Raw genomic sequence first — 16475 nt, 5'->3', positions numbered from 1 at the left:
AAATCTATGCTGTGTTATTGACGGAGGAAAGCGCCGGTATTTTGTCTCCTGAGTTTCGTTTCCTTCTGTTTCGCTTTTACAAAGGGCTCTATTCATAAACTGTTACCGCAAGTTCTCCGCTCAAAACAGCGGACTTTCCCGACCATTTAGCAAAGTGGGCATTCATAAAAGCTGTTCCCGCATGAAAATCTACAATCCCCCAGCAGAGCGAGAAATTTCCGCCTTCTGCAGTGTTTTTCTAGATTTATCTAGAAAAAAGTAACAAAATGGCCATTCATAAAGATTAGAGGAAGCGGCATGTGGACGGGAAATACCGCATCCTCTGATTTTGCGGATTACATACAAGTGAATGGGACAGACCTCCCAGAGAGAGCAGTGCACGGAGGGACTCTGCCGGCGTAAGTGTTTCCGCATGCCTTCCGACAGCTTACCGCCAGCCTTCAGCGGGAGATCTCCGCTTTGCGATCACAGCTGCCAACATTAATTATGAATGACAACCCAGAAGTCTAAAATACCGATGCGGTATTTTCCCTCCACGAGTATTTTCGCAACACTTTTTTTATGAATAGAGCCCAATATCTTTACAATGATTTAATAAATAACACGATGGGTCGTAATAATAATTCTCTGTCATTGGCTAGGAAGTTCTGTATGGCAACATCGCCGGAAATGAAGGGTGCGAGGGACCGGCAGAGTCTGCAGCGTGACTTCCACCCGGCCTCCTGCAGTGGAAAGAAATGAGGTAGAGACTGTGTCGCCGGGGTGCAGGACCTCTGTTGAGGGAGATGGGCGTGGCATAGTGTCTGGTCACAGGGAGAGTGCCGGTCAGGGAAATGCAAGTCATTGGTTGCAATGGCAGAAGGATGTCTGTGCAGGGTCTGCAGGTAGAAGATGGACAGAGTTCTGAAGTTCCCTGAGTGGTAAGCTGGCTGCATTGGCTTCTGTCTAATTTCCTGCAATAGCTGCCAATTAGTGGGTTGGGTAGGAAACCCCTGGAAGTGTGCTGATCAGCTGCAAAGCATAGAATGTATGTATGTTCATTTCCAGTGCAAGAGTGTGTTTCCAGTTGAGTCTAAAGCTTGTATGCTGACAATTTTTATGACTTTCTTAGTTATTTCGTGTTTCTGGCATGTAAGGGGGCTTTGATATTAATCACGAATACAGACTAGAGATCATGAGTAACTTGATCACGAGTCGGGTAACAAGTGCAATCGTGAGTGCATTCGTGATCGAATGTCGATCACTAATGCTGATTACGACCTCATGATCACTAGTGTTGTCCGGATCATGAACGATTCGGATCTTTGATCCGAATCTCTTTTGTGAGTCGAATCATCCGAATCATCAAAATGAGTGATTCGGATCGCAAAGGGGGCGGGGCCAAGAGCGGCACGCTCCCCTCTCAGCGGGTAGCGGGGTCCTGGAAGCAGAGCAGAGATGGATCGCTCTGTTGGAGGGGAGCCAGCATTGCAGAAACAGGTAGATGACAGAGGGGACATGGGTAGTGATGGGCGAACATCTAGATGTTCGGGTTCGGGCCACGATGTTCGGGTGTTCGTGCCGAACTCCGAACATAATGGAAGTCAATGGGGACCCGAACTTTCGTGCTTTGTAAAGCCTCCTTACATGCTACATACCCCAAATTTGCAGGGTATGTGCACCTTGGGAGTGGGTACAAGAGGAAAAAAAATATTTGAAAAAGAGCTTATAGTTTTTGAGAAAATTGATTGTAAAGTTTCAAAGTAAAAAATGTCTTTTAAATGCGGAAAATGTCATTTTTCTTTGCACAGGTAACATGCTTTTTGTCGCCATGCAGTCATAAATGTAATACAGATAAGAGGTTCCAGGAAAAGGGACCGGTAACGCTAACCCAGCAGCAGCACACGTGATGGAACAGGAGGAGGCGCAGGAGGAGAAGGCCACGCTTTCAGGCGCAACCCAGGCCTTGCATGAGGACAAGAAGCGTGCGGATAGCAATGCATTTTGTCGCCATGCAGTCATAAATGTAATACAGATGAGAGGTTCAATAAACAGGGTGGGTGAGCGGTGTACTACTATTCCCAGCAGCGACACAGAGCACAATGCTATACAGTGGTGGGTGAGCGGTGTACTACTATTCCCAGCAGCGACACAGAGCACAATGCTATACAGTGGTGGGTGAGCGGTGTACTACTATTCCCAGCAGCGACACAGAGCACAATGCTATACAGTGGTGGGTGAGCGGTGTACTACTATTCCCAGCAGCGACACAGAGCACAATGCTATACAGTGGTGGGTGAGCGGTGTACTACTATTCCCAGCAGCGACACAGAGCACAATGCTATACAGTGGTGGGTGAGCGGTGTACTACTATTCCCAGCAGCGACACAGAGCACAATGCTATACAGTGGCGGGTGAGCGGTGTACTACTGTTCCCAGCAGAGACACAGAGTGGCAGTAAACACAATGCTATACAGTGGTGGGTGAGCGGTGTACACAGAGTGGCAGTAAACACAATGCTATATAGTGTGGGTGAGCGGTGTACTACTGTTCCCAGCAGCGACACAATGACTGGGGGGACCCTGGCTAGCCTGGCTGGAGAGAGAACTACCCTGCCTGCCTACCCAAAGCTAAACCCACAGACAAATGGCGGAGAAATGACGTGGATCGGGTATTTATTTACCCGAACCACGTGACCCGTTCGGCCAATCAGAGCGCGTTCGGGTCCGAACCACGTGACCCGTTCGGCCAATCACAGCGCTAGCCGAACGTTCGGGGAACGTTCGGCCATGCGTCTTAGTTCGGCCATATGGCCGAACGGTTTGGCCGAACACCATCAGTTGTTCGGTCGAACTCGAACATCACCCGAACAGGGTGATGTTCTGCAGAACCCGAACAGTGGCGAACACTGTTCGCCCAACACTACCTACGTGGGGAATACAATCTGGTACGCATTAGGGCTGGTGACGAGTGGAAGACGGCCTTCAATACACCCAACGGGCATTACAAGTATCTAGTTATGCCCTTTGGGTCGTGTAACGCCCCGGCCGTCTTCCAGGACTTGATAAACGAGGTTTTCAGGGAAGTGTTGGGGAGGTTTGTCATGGTATATCTTGATGACATACTGATTTTCTCCCCAAACCTCGTGGAACCAATCACAGCGCTAGCCGAACGTTCGGCCATGCGCTCTTAGTTCAGGCATATGGCCGAATGGTTTGGCCGAACACCATCAGGTGTTCAGTCGAACTCGAACATCACCCGAACAGGGTGATGTTCTGCAGAACCCGAACAGTGGCGAACACTGTTCGCCCAACACTAGACATGGGTGCCACTGCCAGATATGTGTAGAGCACACATACTGGCTATAATGTGCTGCTCATTATAGGCTGTCTGTTCCGTAGTTGTGCACACACTGCACAGTGAACAAATTGGAAACTTTTGGCTCAGAAGCACAGCTCAGTAACTTTGTAGACAGCGTGCTGGGCTAGGACACGGCAGGCACTGTGATTGCAGGGCAATATGATCCTCCTGCACTGCTCTAAACAGCTGCACTTCACTTCTGGGAATGCTTTCTTTCACTGTGCGACGTTTGCATTCAAAGTATACATATGAACATATAGGTGAAATGTATGTAAAGCATATGATTGCAGCATGTGGGTATTGTGTGCAAACAAACATTTCTGCTCTCTGCTCGTCCCTCCTCCCTTCTCTGTCCACTCCCTGCTCTCTATCCATCTTCTCCCCTTCTCTGTCCACCACAGGGAAAGTCCTGCTAGTCATTACACCCCCGAATGCTTCCCTAGTAAAATGATCCGAGATTCGGATCAAGATCCGGATCTTTTCAATGATCCGATTCGAATCATCCGAATCATTGAAAATATCAGAACTTCCCATCTCTAGTGATCACAAAAATCGGTTCATGATAAGCATCCTTGGTGAGCGAGCGCTACTGACCCAGTTTGAAACATATAGGCTATCATTCATAAAGAGGCTGTCGGTAAGGGGAATCAATGCGGAAAAACACCGCTGGCGGTGTTTTAGACTTCTGGGTGGGCATTCATAAAGAAGTATCCAGGTGCGATAGCAGTGCGGAGATTCCCCGAACTAGGCTGGCGGTAGGCAGGCGGTAGGCTTGCAGAGACACGGAAGCAGCCGAGTTGATACATTTCTCCGTCTTCTGCTCTGCTGCAGCTGCCTGGGAGGTCTGTGTGTCTCCATTCACTTACATAGGTATCGCCACATCAGAGGGAGCGGTACTTCCCGACGTTGCACCGCTGGCGGTATTCTTTATGAATTAACATTTTGCTACATTTGTTCCGATAATCACCGCACAAATCGGTGATTTATCACTCTGCTTGGTAGTGTCATTTTTTCATGCGGAAAGAGCCTTTATGAATGCTGACTTTGCCGAGTGGTCGGTAAAGTGAGCTGTTTTTAGCATTTCCGCATGCGGAAATGCTTTATGAATGATAGCCATTGTATTAGTGATGGGTCGTTCAAGAGCCGGCTCTCAGTTTTAAAAGAGCCGATGCCTCAGCCGCCCCACAGAGCTCTGCTTTGCTCTGTAATAAAGGGCGCCGAGGCATGCTGGGAGATGTAGTCCTCCTCTTCCGACATCTCCCAGCATGCAGGAGTGTATGGAGCGGAGCAGAGCAGTAGCGGGAGGGAGTGCCCCATTCAAAGAAGCAGTTTGGAGTTGTCATGGAGACGGGGCGGGGCTTTTACTCCGATTCTGAGTGGTGTCCAGTGATATTTAATGAAGAGCCGATTCAGAGCCGTAAGAGCCGGCTCGATTCAGAAGAGCCGGTTCTCAGAGAAGAGTCGGAATTCCCATCACTACATTGTATAGATCTCACAGAAATACATTTAGAAAATGTGTAATTTACAGCTTTCAGGCAATTAGGTACCAGACACCAGCATTATTAGTAATAGTGACAACACTTTAATTTTAGCTTTCATCTACTTTTGACATACCTTTTCAGTCTCCTGGGAGACTGTCAAAAATTGTCAGTGCTGACTATATTTCAAGTCATCATGACGGGGTATTGGGTAAAGTTTTCAATTAGCAATAATCACGCCTCGGATTAACCTCATTGGCTATGATACTGCCACTGCGCAAAGCTAACTCAACATTAGAAAAGTAAAATCCACCTTCTCAGCAATCCTTGTCTAAGTTAAAGTGAGACAAAAATGTGCTCAGTGCAGGCAAAGAGCATCATGGGAGCTTGTATGCTGATTAGGTCAGAAGCCCGCCTCTCACGGCTGGCTGGTTATCTTAGAATACACACTGAGTTATACACAAGCATTTCCCATTCAGCTACATCAGGAATCAGAACGATCACAACCTCCTCCTGAGTCCTGATAAGCATCCCTGGTGATCCTTGTTGTCCCAGACCGTTTATAATAACATATATCATGGATCTCACAGAAATACAGTTTAACATATGTGTGGAATTATTGCTTTCTCAACTAAAAACATTATTTCTCTACTCCGCATTAGAAGATGCCAATTTTAATCTGATGTTTACACACATTTTCAGTCTCCTGAGAGACTGTCAAAAATTGTCAGTGCTGACTATATTTCAAGTCATCATGACGGGGTATTGGGAAAAGTTTTCAATTAGCAATAATCACGCCTCGGATTAACCTCATTGGCTATGATACTGCCACTGCGCAAAGCTATCCTATCATTGGAAACGTAATACCCACCTTCTCAGCATTCCTTTTGCAAGCTATAGCGAGACATAAATGTGTTCAGTGCAGGCCAAGAGCATCATGGGAGCTCATATGCTGATTAGGCAAGGTCATAAGCACGCCTCTTATGACTGGCTGGTTATCTTGGAATACACACAAGCAGCAGCGGCACTAGCAGGACTGCAACACCTGCAGCCGCAGGCGAGCCTGGAAAGAAAGCATTCCCAGAAGATAAGTGCAGCTGTTTAGTGCCGAGTGCAGGAGGATTATATTGCCTGTTAATCACACTGTCTGCAAAGTTACTGAGCTGTGCTGAGCCAAAAGCTTCCCATGTGATCACTGTGCAGCACTACGGAACAGCCAGCCTATAATGGGCAGCACATTGCAGCCAGTATGTGTGCTCTACACATATCTGGCAGTGGCACCCATGTCCCCTCTCTCTCATCTACCTGTCTCCCTGCAAGGCTGGCTCCCATCCAACAGAGCGATCCCTGCTTCCAGGACCCCGCTGCCCGCTGAGAGGGGGCGTGTCGCTCCTGGCCCCGCCCCTTTTGCGATCCGAATCGTTCATTTTGATGATTCGGATGATCGACTCATAAAATAGATTCGGATCAAAGATCCGAATCGTTCATGATCCGGACAACACTAGCCTGGAGGCTCTCAGGGGCCACATGATAGATAGCACGGGCCACTTACGAGAGATCTGAGAAAGACCATGCTTGTTAAAGCTTAGCTGGTGTGGGCACCACAGGCAAAGGAGCCTGTGCTCAGCTGCTTCAGCCGCCAGCCAATAGGACCTCGGCAGGCTGGTAACGTGAAGGAGGATTGGATGCAGGGAAGTAGGCGGGGCTATGAGAGAGGGAGATGCTCCAGGAAGGAGAGACTGGCTCCAGTGGCTCGCACTCGCAGACTGATTTCTCATGCCCCTTTCCTCTTCCCGCGGCAGATTTAAACATGCTGGGCTGGTCGGCCAGGGCTCCCTCCTCACTCCCCTCCTCACACAGCTGGATGGACGATTCGCTGAGCCTGGACTCTGCTCACACACTGCTGAGCTTATCTCAGGCATTCCTACCTCTCGCTGCTTTCCTGGTAAAAGGGGGAGGGGTACTTAACCCTTTCAGCAACACAGCTCCCTGTGTTGCTTCCGAATGCTCTGGCTTTCCTTTTCCTCAAGTGTATGATGCATGTAAAACAATGATTTCTGCACTATTCTTGTACCAGCTATACATTTTCTCCTGTTCTGATACACACACACACTTTCTACAAGTGCATAATACACTTGTGGAAAAGTAATGCTAAAACCTTTGCAAGCAACACAGCCGAGTTGCTGAAAGAGTTAAATACGTATGTACACCTGAATAGTGCATCGCCAATTGTGGTGGTGGCGGAGAAAAGCAGCAGCCATTTTACCAGAGTCTAAAACAGCTATGCGCTCCACCAGTCGAAAATTTGAGTGATGTCATTACAATTTTATTTTAAATTCTACATAATAATTTCTAGCAGTGGCTACATATTTGCTAGATCTATGCTAGATCTATGCCGTGTTATTGATGGAGTAAAGCACCAGTATTTTGACTCCTCGGGTTACGTTTCCTTCTGTTTCGCTTTTTAAAAATCTTCACAATGATTTAATAAATAACACGATGGGTCGTAATAATGAGGCTGCTTTCACAGTGGGACGTTAACGCAGCCCCACCGCACAGTAATGAAAAATCAATGGGCTGTTCACAGTGCCCACGTTGCGTTACATTGTAACGCTCCACGTCAAGAAAAAGTGCTGCATGCTGTGCGTTATAGGCAGCTAAGCCGCGTTAGACTGCTTGCACATGCTCAGTCATGTTGGGGAGGAGGGGAGAGCGGCCGGGCACATGGCTAATTAATATTCACTGCACGGTGTGACGCTCTGTGCGGCGATTGGCCGGGCGGGACCACGTGATGCCGCATGCGTCCAAGAGTACGCATCACGGCATAACGGACGCCAGAGTGAGCTGCACAACGCGGCTCAGTCTGACGTCCACATCAGAGAACACCAGGCTTTGCGTTAGGGGCACGTTATGTGCCCTATAACGTCCCCTAAACGCAACGTCCCACTGTGAACCTAGCCTGAATCTCTGTCATTGGCCAGCAGGTTCTGTATGGTGAGGTCGCTAGGAAATGAAGGGTGCGAGGGACCGGTGTAATGTCTGATTGCGCTGCCTCAAAGCTGCCCTCCATGGCAGACATGCGCAGTCATTACTTCCTCATTCTGCAGAGAGACGGTGTAATGTCTGATTGTGCTGCCCGGAAGCTCCCTTCCACACTGAGTAGCACACATGCTCAGTGTGAAGTTAATTATGCTACTGGTGGTGGTAAAATACTAAATATCTCTGCTTCCTTACATCCTACACGCCTCAAATTTTCAGGGTAGGGAGGGGACCCCCCAACTACCTCTATGCCAAATTGCAGCCCCTGAGCCCCGCTGGTTCAGGAGATAGATTAGAGAAACCTATCTCGGGAACCAGTGGGGCACGGGGGCTGCAATTTGGAATAGAGGTTCGGGGAGGTCCCCTCCCTACCCTGAAAATTTGAGGAGTGTAGGATGTAAGGAAGCGGCGATATTTAGTATTTTACCACCAGCAGCATAATTAAATAGGAACTGTGGCTGCACAGTCAGGCAAATGAACAGGCAGCGTAATCAGACACAACAACGGCAGCACAATCAGACACAGCACAGCTCAGACTGTGCTTCTGCAGAGCTGCCCTCCCATGGTAATAAATCTACAGCACTTCCATGCTGTGAATGGAGTTCATTGTAAAGCGCTGAAGGTGGTTGATTCTAGGAGAAGATTTACTGACAAGAGGACGTTTGCAGGGCAGGCAGCCGTCAGAAGGCGTACGAGAGAGAACGGCGGTGGAGACTTGGGCGCAGGACACAGCGGTATATGGCTGATCCTGCTGCCGCACAAGTCCGGGCCGTGTTGATTACTATTCCCCCTCCAGGCCGCCATGGATAGTGGGGAATGAAATAATTCGGCTTCCAGCAGAATTATTGTTTTAAAAGCAACTTCAGCTCCATCTCTGCCGGCGCTGAAGTTACTCCCTGTGTCTGCTATAGCCGTAGTTCCTATTATGGCCTATGGTGGCGCCGAAGTCTCCTGCGCTGCTGCATCCGAATCTCCAGCGCTGGATTCAGCGTGTTCGGTCAGAAGTGCTTGATCAGAATACTCAGAGTCAGCGAGTATTCTATTCAGCCTTCTAGCTCCTGTTCAGTTTCCACATTAAGGCTAATTTCACACCAGGACGTTGCGTTAAGGTCGCATAACGTCCCCCTAACGGAACGCCTGGTGGTGCTGGATCTGGACGTCAGAGTGAGCCGCGTTGTGCAGCTCACTCTGGCGTCAGTGATGCCGTGATGCGCACTCTTGTGCGCATGCGGCATCACGTGGTCCCGCCGACCAATCGCCGCACAGAGCGGCTGCTCCAGGAAGTAAACACTGCACGTCATAACGTGCAGTGCATAATAATTAGCCATGTGCCTGGCCGCTCTCCGCTCCTCCCCCACATTACTGAGCATGTGCAAGCAGTCTAACGCGGCTCAGCCGCGTCCAAAGTACTGCATGCAGTACGTTATCTTGTGACGCAGCGTTACAATGTAACGCAACGTCCGCACTGTGAACAGCCCCATTGATTTTTCATTACTGTGCGGTGGGCTGCGTTACAGGCTGCTCTAACGTGCGCCTGTAACATCCCACTGTGAAACCAGCCTAATACAGTCACTGCACTTTTTTTTTAATAGGAGAGATCTATTTTATTTGACATAACTACCACGATCAAAGATAAGTTTTAGTTGGGTTTTATTATTATTATTTAGTATTTATATAGCGCTGACATGGTGCTGTACATATTGGCCTCAATTCACTAAGCTTTATCAAACACTTTATCAAACGTTTGACAATTTACCTCATCGGTAAAATCTAATTTTGAATTCACTAAGGTGTTATAAATTTATCAAAAGTTTTATCAATGAAACATTCAATAAATCTATAACACCTTAGTGAGTTCAAAGTTACCCATGAGGTAAATTATCAAACGTTTGATAAAGCTTAGTGAATTGAGGCCACTGTCTTGTCACTTACTGTCCTGATGACCTGTTACCATGGAGTGAAAGTATGTGTCCATTAACAGATATAGTAAATTATTGTTTTCTGTCCAGTCAGGGTGAATTCCAATAGCAAGTTACCAAAGGATACCAGAGCCGACTCGCTTATGAGAAACGGGGGGGGGGGGGGGGGGGCAGGCATTTACAATTACCTGTCCTGATGGCCACCGCACCCCCATTCTCCTCCGTTCCCCACCGTTGCCTGCTAAGTTCCCTGGCCATAGCCGGCAGCACTGCGCCTGCCCTGGCCAGCCTGTGTGCATCCTACATCATGCAGTTAGGGCCAGGAGTGCTCTACGCATGACGTAGTCTTGATGTCATGCACAAATTGGGTTTGAGTGCTGTGAGGCGTACGCAGCCGGCGCAGGCGTGGTGCTGCTCGACTCTGGCGACCCGGAAAGAAGTTGTCGGGGGAATTTATCAGGCAAAGGAGAACGGGGGAGTGGTGGACATCTGGACAGCTCATCATCTTTTTGGCTCTGGTATCCTTTTACCAGATGCCGACCTCGCAAGGTGTCACCATCGCACCATTGTGAGTGTCACGGCTGCGTGCTTGCACAGGCGCAGAAGATGACGACCTGGAGAGGCCAGCATCTGCAATGGAAGGGATCCCGGGACACTGAAGCTGCGGCGTGGGACAGATGGGCTGCCAGAGCTAGAGGTAAGTCCCAGGTAAGTAGATCTTATTTTTCTTTCTCTCCTCTCACCTGTCCTTTTAGGGCGACACTAAGTGCATGCCCGATTGACGATGCCACCCATTTTAGTCTGAAATTGGTGCATTTATTGGTCGGACATGCTGCTAGATGTCGGGCTGGCGTTGCATGATCAGGTGCGCATTGCTTATTCAAAACTATATCGGTAGCAGCGACAAAACCCCTGGCACTGTTTTCACAATGTATAATGTGCTGTAATGTGCATTTATACATTCCCTGTCATGTGTGGTGGTGCCCTTCTGTCTTCCTCCACTCTTCTATTAGCCGCATAGCATGCTGGCGCGTGACGTCACACACGTGCCACTCCAGCAGCGTGTATGCGGCTAATTGAAGAGCAGGTATTAACGTACATTTCATCACATTTATATATTACATACATACACTAACAGCAGCGAGGCGGCTGGCACGGTGGGACAGATGATTCCGGAGAAAGTTCATGCTAAAATGGATCGGAAATCGGCAGCGCTCTCTGTAAACAGATTTGTCTCTTGGTCGAATTTGCCCATCATCACCAAATGTATGGCTACCTTAACACATCTCGTTTCCAGCAGCCATGTCACGCTAGCAAATATGTGACTGATGAAACTGCTATGAAACTTAGCACTTATTTCATAAAGCAATGCAGATTAACCTAACCCTTGTATAATGGGAAGACAGGAGCAAGAGGATGGAGGCGAAATGAACATTTCCTTTAAAATTGACAAACAACAAAATGTTTGTAAGACATTTAATGTAGGACCCAAAACATAAGCTTTCCTCAGGTCAGTACATACAATTCAAGGTCAGCTGGCACAATTGCTAGATCTATGCCGATTATGGTATGTCTGCACTTATCTGATGAAGGTGACCGTGTCTGGCCCTGAAACAATTGTCATGCTGTGCCTTCATTAAATTTGCTTGGAAACTGACTTTGGCGTGCCAGCCGACCTTGAATTGCCTGTACTGGATCGATGCTGCTTCTACATCAAGGCTGAGCACCCAATGATCCACGGCAAGGTGTGCCTATCCTAAACCCAATATTGCACAGGTCAGTACATAGTTGTGCTTTGTGAATTGTGCCACAGGGAAAAAAAGTTATGTGATCATCAAAGGGTGGCTTTTCAGTTTTTATTTAAATGCCTCCAGGGTTGGAGAATAGAGATAGCCTGAACGCTTCGCCGGCGAGCACTATTCGGCAAAGATCGACAAGGTCTTCGCCGCGAGCACATGTCGACCCGCCCCCATACATCATCATTGGGCTAACCTTTGACCCTTTACATCACAGTCAGCAGGCACATGGCAGCCAATCAGCCTGTACTCCCTATAAAAATGCACTCGCGCCCGCTATGTTCCAGTCTGTCTTTGGCTGGAATAGTGAAAGGAAGAGACAGAGCTTGCTGAAGATAGAGAAAGCGTTAGCTAGGCCTTTTTGTTTTGATCCTCACCGACTGACTTGCTTTTAAAACAACCCAAACAGTCCTTTTGAAGGCTACTTCATCCTTCTGCTGTTTTTATTTTGTGTGTGTGTGTGCGACACTCCACAGTCCACAGGCACCCACCATTGTGCCCAGCTGTGCCCCGAGCCCACTACTATTTTTGTCTGTGACATTAGACACAAGCACAATAGTACTCCAGGGCCTCTGTTATTATCACTGTATTGTGTTTGAACTGTTGCATATCCCAGTGTCTGTCTGATACTCCACACACAGAGCCCACTGGCACTAACTCACACCTGTGCCCACTTCTAGTGATATCTAATTGTGTGCCACATAACACAAACAGAGTACTGGTGATGGGTGGAAGTGAGCAAGGCATCTGTTGGTTGCTTCTCGGCCTTTTGGCTAAGATCAAGTGTAGTATCTGTTAGCCTTTTGGCTAAGATCAAGTGTAGTTTTTGTTCTGCTAGAGGGGACCTTTGGGGGACCTGGAGGGATGGCACAGTGGCAGTGTGTCCCGCCTAGTCATAATTCCCAGAGGCTGGTGGAATGGATCTATACCATGGTCGAGGCTGAATGGCTGAGGGCTTTGCTTAGGCGTACTGCCCCTGGAAGTGGCGCTCCAGGTGCACCTGAAAAAACCTGAGATGTGGCAGATCCCAGGCGGAAGTAGGGTGCTTTGGTCTGTACTGCCCATATGCATCGCCAACTAACGCAGCTCCCCGGCCTTTTGGCTAGGGAGAGTGCAGAATTTTTATCACTCCGGCCGCAAGGTCGGGGCCAGCTTGCTGGCACCGGGGACTTCGGTTCCCACACGGCTCCCTCTCGGGGGAGCCACTCGGACCATGTGGACACGGTTGCCACATGGCCAGGCCCTTTGGGTAACCACTGGGCGCAGTAGGGGTTCTCCTCGGAGGACCCCAGGATCCTCCAGCCCCTCGGGTGTTGGAGGATGCCACCCCCTGAGCCGAAGGCAAAGGGGGAAGGTTCCCTTCGGGGAACAACCGGAAGGGCCCTGCTGTATTGTGGGGCCTGTGGCTACTCGTGCACGTTTTGTGGGGGTGCATTAGGGCACTCACGCTTTTTCCGTGCACGGGGCTAATAGCCTTGCTTACCCGGGACCTCTGTTGCATGCAACAGGGGCCAAGAAAGCTAAAAAAAAAAAATCTGTTGGTTGCTAAGGAGTGGATAAGGTATCCAGCAAGTATTTCTTTTATGAATTTTGTAAAAAAAAATTTTTGTAAAGCTTTTGCACATAACTACTTTAAATTAAGGACTTATTAACCTCCTTAGCGGTATGCCCGACACGGTGTTGGGGATACCGCTTGCTGGCCCCAGTAGTCCCCCATGCATAATTAATGCGATCAAATGGGTGTAAAACGTTTAGCTAGCACTAGGCTAGCTAGTACAAGTGTCCAGCTCCCCCCAATTGCTGCTGATCCCTTCGTTAATACATTACCCAGCCTGGATCCAGCGATCGCGCAGCCTCCCCGCACAGCTTCGGTCTCTCTATGGGGAGGATCGGGTTTGCTCATGACGTCATGTGCGATCCTCCCCATAGTGATGACCGGAGCTGTGTGGGGAGGCTGCGCCGATCGTTGGATTTAGGCTGAGTAATGTATAAATGGGGGAGCGGTGGGGATCGGGGGGTACCAGACACTTGCTAGGCTAGTGCTAGCTAAACGTTTTACACCCATTTGATCGCATTCATTAACTTGGGGACACAAACTGGCAAAACCTCCGGAGCGGCGTAATACTCAGGAAGCTAAAAGCAACCTGAAACAAGTAAAATTATTTAAAATAAACACATGGTTTACCAACAAATGAATATTACATACTTACCTCCCCATCAGTTCCTCTCAGAAGCTTATCATTTTCTTCTAACAATTATCCCTTCCAGTTCTGACAAGATTTTGTCAGCGAGAAAGGGAGAAAAAGTGTGTCTTATAAGGCGGACAATACAGTAATGACAGAATGATGACTTCAAATTTACTAAACTTCAATGGAAAGTGTAATTTCTTCATGGTGGCCCTGCTGCTGCCCGCTGACCTCTGTGGACAGGCTTCTCTCTTGATGCTGCGTGGAACCAGCAGAGTCTCAGTCAGATTTCTCCTTCATGTGCAGGAAGACGATGCGGAAGATGAAGAGGCCGAACATCATGGAGAAGGGGCTGGCATAATACAGGAAGGCTGAGTGGAGGAAGCACTCCTATTGGGTGTGCTGGAGGGGAAGTACCAACACTTGCAAAGACAAACATATGCAACAGTGTCTCAGACATGGGGGGCTAAAGGACTTATGAGGCGAAAAACGTAAAAAAGAGTTAAATACCTATTGTGTTTTATCATCCTTAGGTGATGCCATCTGCACCCGCGTTTCATTCAGACGTGTCTTTTTGTGTAACTCCCAGGCTCTTCAGCTTTCCCAATTAAGATGGCCGCCAGGTCCTGCCATGCCCGCGCAGTTCTCATAGTCGAAAGTGCGGCTGCGCAGCTCTGTGTCCTCCAGTTCGGTCCTCGGTCTCGGCTGTTTCGCGTGCTTTACGTCCACGAGACCACCGGGAACGAGGACAAGACTGGAGGAGGACGCAGAGCTGCGCAGCCGCACTTGCGGCTATAAGAACTGCAGCAGGACCTGGCAGCCATCTTAATTGGGGAAACTGAAGACGACCTGAGGGTTTGGGTCGAGACCCCCCCTCCCCCCATGGAGTCTGGGAGCTAGAAAAAAAAAAAGACATGGCATACCCACAATAGGTATTTAACTTTTTTTTTTTAATGTTTTTCGCCTCATAAGTCCTTTAAAGAGATGAGGTCTAATTATGGACGAGGAGCATGACAAGAAGTGCAGTGGTTAGTAGGCCTGATCGAGGAAAGATTGCTTTGCTCGATTTCTGTCCAAAATTGCAATTATGATTCGACTCCGATTGTGAGTATGAGTGCCCCCAGTATAGGTAGCCAAGTATAGGTGTCCCCAGTATAGTTTACTAAGCTTTAGTTGACCCAGTAAAGGTAAGCCAGCTATACGTGCCCCAGTACAGGTTATCCACTATAGGTGTTGCAGTACAGGTTATCCACTATAAGTGTTGCAGTACAGGTTATCCACTATAGGTGTCACAGTACGGCTCCCTGCACACTGCATGTGATTCCGATTTTTAATCGTTTTTTTACATCCGATTCCGACTTTTAATCGTTACTGCATGTTGCATTTTTGACTCAGTTTTTCTGTTGATTGCATTGAGGGAAAATCGGATTTGCAAATCGGAAACAGAATCGCTCCAGCTCAGTCAGATTAGATGGACAGCGTTTTTGAACAGCAGTTTTCAGATCTTGCCACAGATTCTTGATTGGATTTAGATCTGGACTTTGACTGGGCCATTCTAACACATGGATATGTTTTGTTTTAAACCATTCCATTGTTGCCCTGGCTTTATGTTTAGGGTCGTTGTCCTGCTGGAAGTTGAACCTCCGCCCCAGTCTCAAGTCTTTTGCAGACTCCAAGAGGTTTTCTTCCAAGATTGCCCTGTATTTGGCTCCATCCATCTTCCCATAAACTCTGACCAGCTTCCCTGTCCCTGCTGAAGAGAAGCACCCCCAGAGCATGATGCTGCCACCACCATATTTGACAGTGGGGATGGGGTGTTCAGAGTGATGTGCAGTGATAGTTTTCCGCCACACATAGCGTTTTGAATTTTGGCCCAAAAGTTCCATTTTGGTCTCATCTGACCAGAGCACCTTCTTCCACATGGTTGCTGTGTCCCCCACATGGCTTGTGGCAAACGGGACTTCTTATGCTTTTCTGTTAACAATGGCTTTCTTCTTGCCACTCTTCCATAAAGGCCAACTTTGTACAGTGCACCACTAATAGTTGTCCTATGGACAGATTTCCACACCTGAGCTGTAGATCTCTGCAGCTTGTCCAGAGTCACCATGGGCCTCTTGACTGCATTTCTGATCAGCGCTCTCCTTGTTCGGCCTGTGAGTTTAGGTGGACGGCCTTGTCTTGGTAGGTTTACAGTTGTGCCATACTCCTTCCATTTCTGAATGATCGCTTGAACAGTGCTCCGTGGGATGTTCAAGGCTTTGGAAATCTTTTTGTAGCCTAATCCTGCTTTACATTTCTCAATAACTTTATCCCTGTCCTGTCTGGTGTGTTCTTTGGACTTCAATATTCTCTTAAACAACCTCTGAGGCCGTCACAGAGCAGCTGTATTTGTACTGACATCAGATTACACACAGGTGTACTCTATTTAGTCATTAGCACTCATCAGGTAATGTCTATGGGCAACTGACTGCACTCAGACCAAAGGGGGCTGAATAATTATGCACACCCCACTTTGCAGTTATTTATTTGTAAAAAATGTTTGGAATCATGTATGATTTTCTTTCCACTTCTCACGTGTACACCACTTTGTATTGGTCTTTCATGTGGAATTCCAATAAAATTGATTCATGTTTATGGCAGTAACGTGACAAAATGTGGAAACCATCAAGGGGGCTGAATACTTTTGCAAGCCACTGTAGGTGCCACAGTGCAGGTTAG

At 48.2% G+C, this 16475-nt stretch overlaps 2 non-coding genes and 1 pseudogene across 2 annotated transcripts; 1 reads left to right on the top strand and 2 right to left on the bottom strand.

Moving 5' to 3' along the window:
- Window positions 1–4961: 4961 nt before the first annotated feature.
- Window positions 4962–5102, bottom strand: LOC137564754 (U4 spliceosomal RNA). The gene has a single exon (XR_011030829.1). It is a non-coding gene; the product is annotated as a U4 spliceosomal RNA (small nuclear RNA).
- Window positions 5103–5519: 417 nt separating this feature from the next.
- On the bottom strand, window positions 5520–5660 carry LOC137564719 (U4 spliceosomal RNA). Its single transcript, XR_011030799.1, has one exon. It is a non-coding gene; the product is annotated as a U4 spliceosomal RNA (small nuclear RNA).
- Window positions 5661–12324: 6664 nt separating this feature from the next.
- On the top strand, window positions 12325–12499 carry LOC137564625 (U2 spliceosomal RNA; annotated as a pseudogene).
- The last annotated feature ends 3976 nt before the right edge of the window (window positions 12500–16475 follow it).

This window comes from Hyperolius riggenbachi, chromosome 3 (assembly GCF_040937935.1).
Source record: "Hyperolius riggenbachi isolate aHypRig1 chromosome 3, aHypRig1.pri, whole genome shotgun sequence".
Lineage (NCBI taxonomy): Eukaryota > Metazoa > Chordata > Amphibia > Anura > Hyperoliidae > Hyperolius > Hyperolius riggenbachi.
The sequence above is the reverse complement of the archived record's forward strand: the minus strand, read 5'-3'. Positions and strand labels throughout refer to the sequence as shown.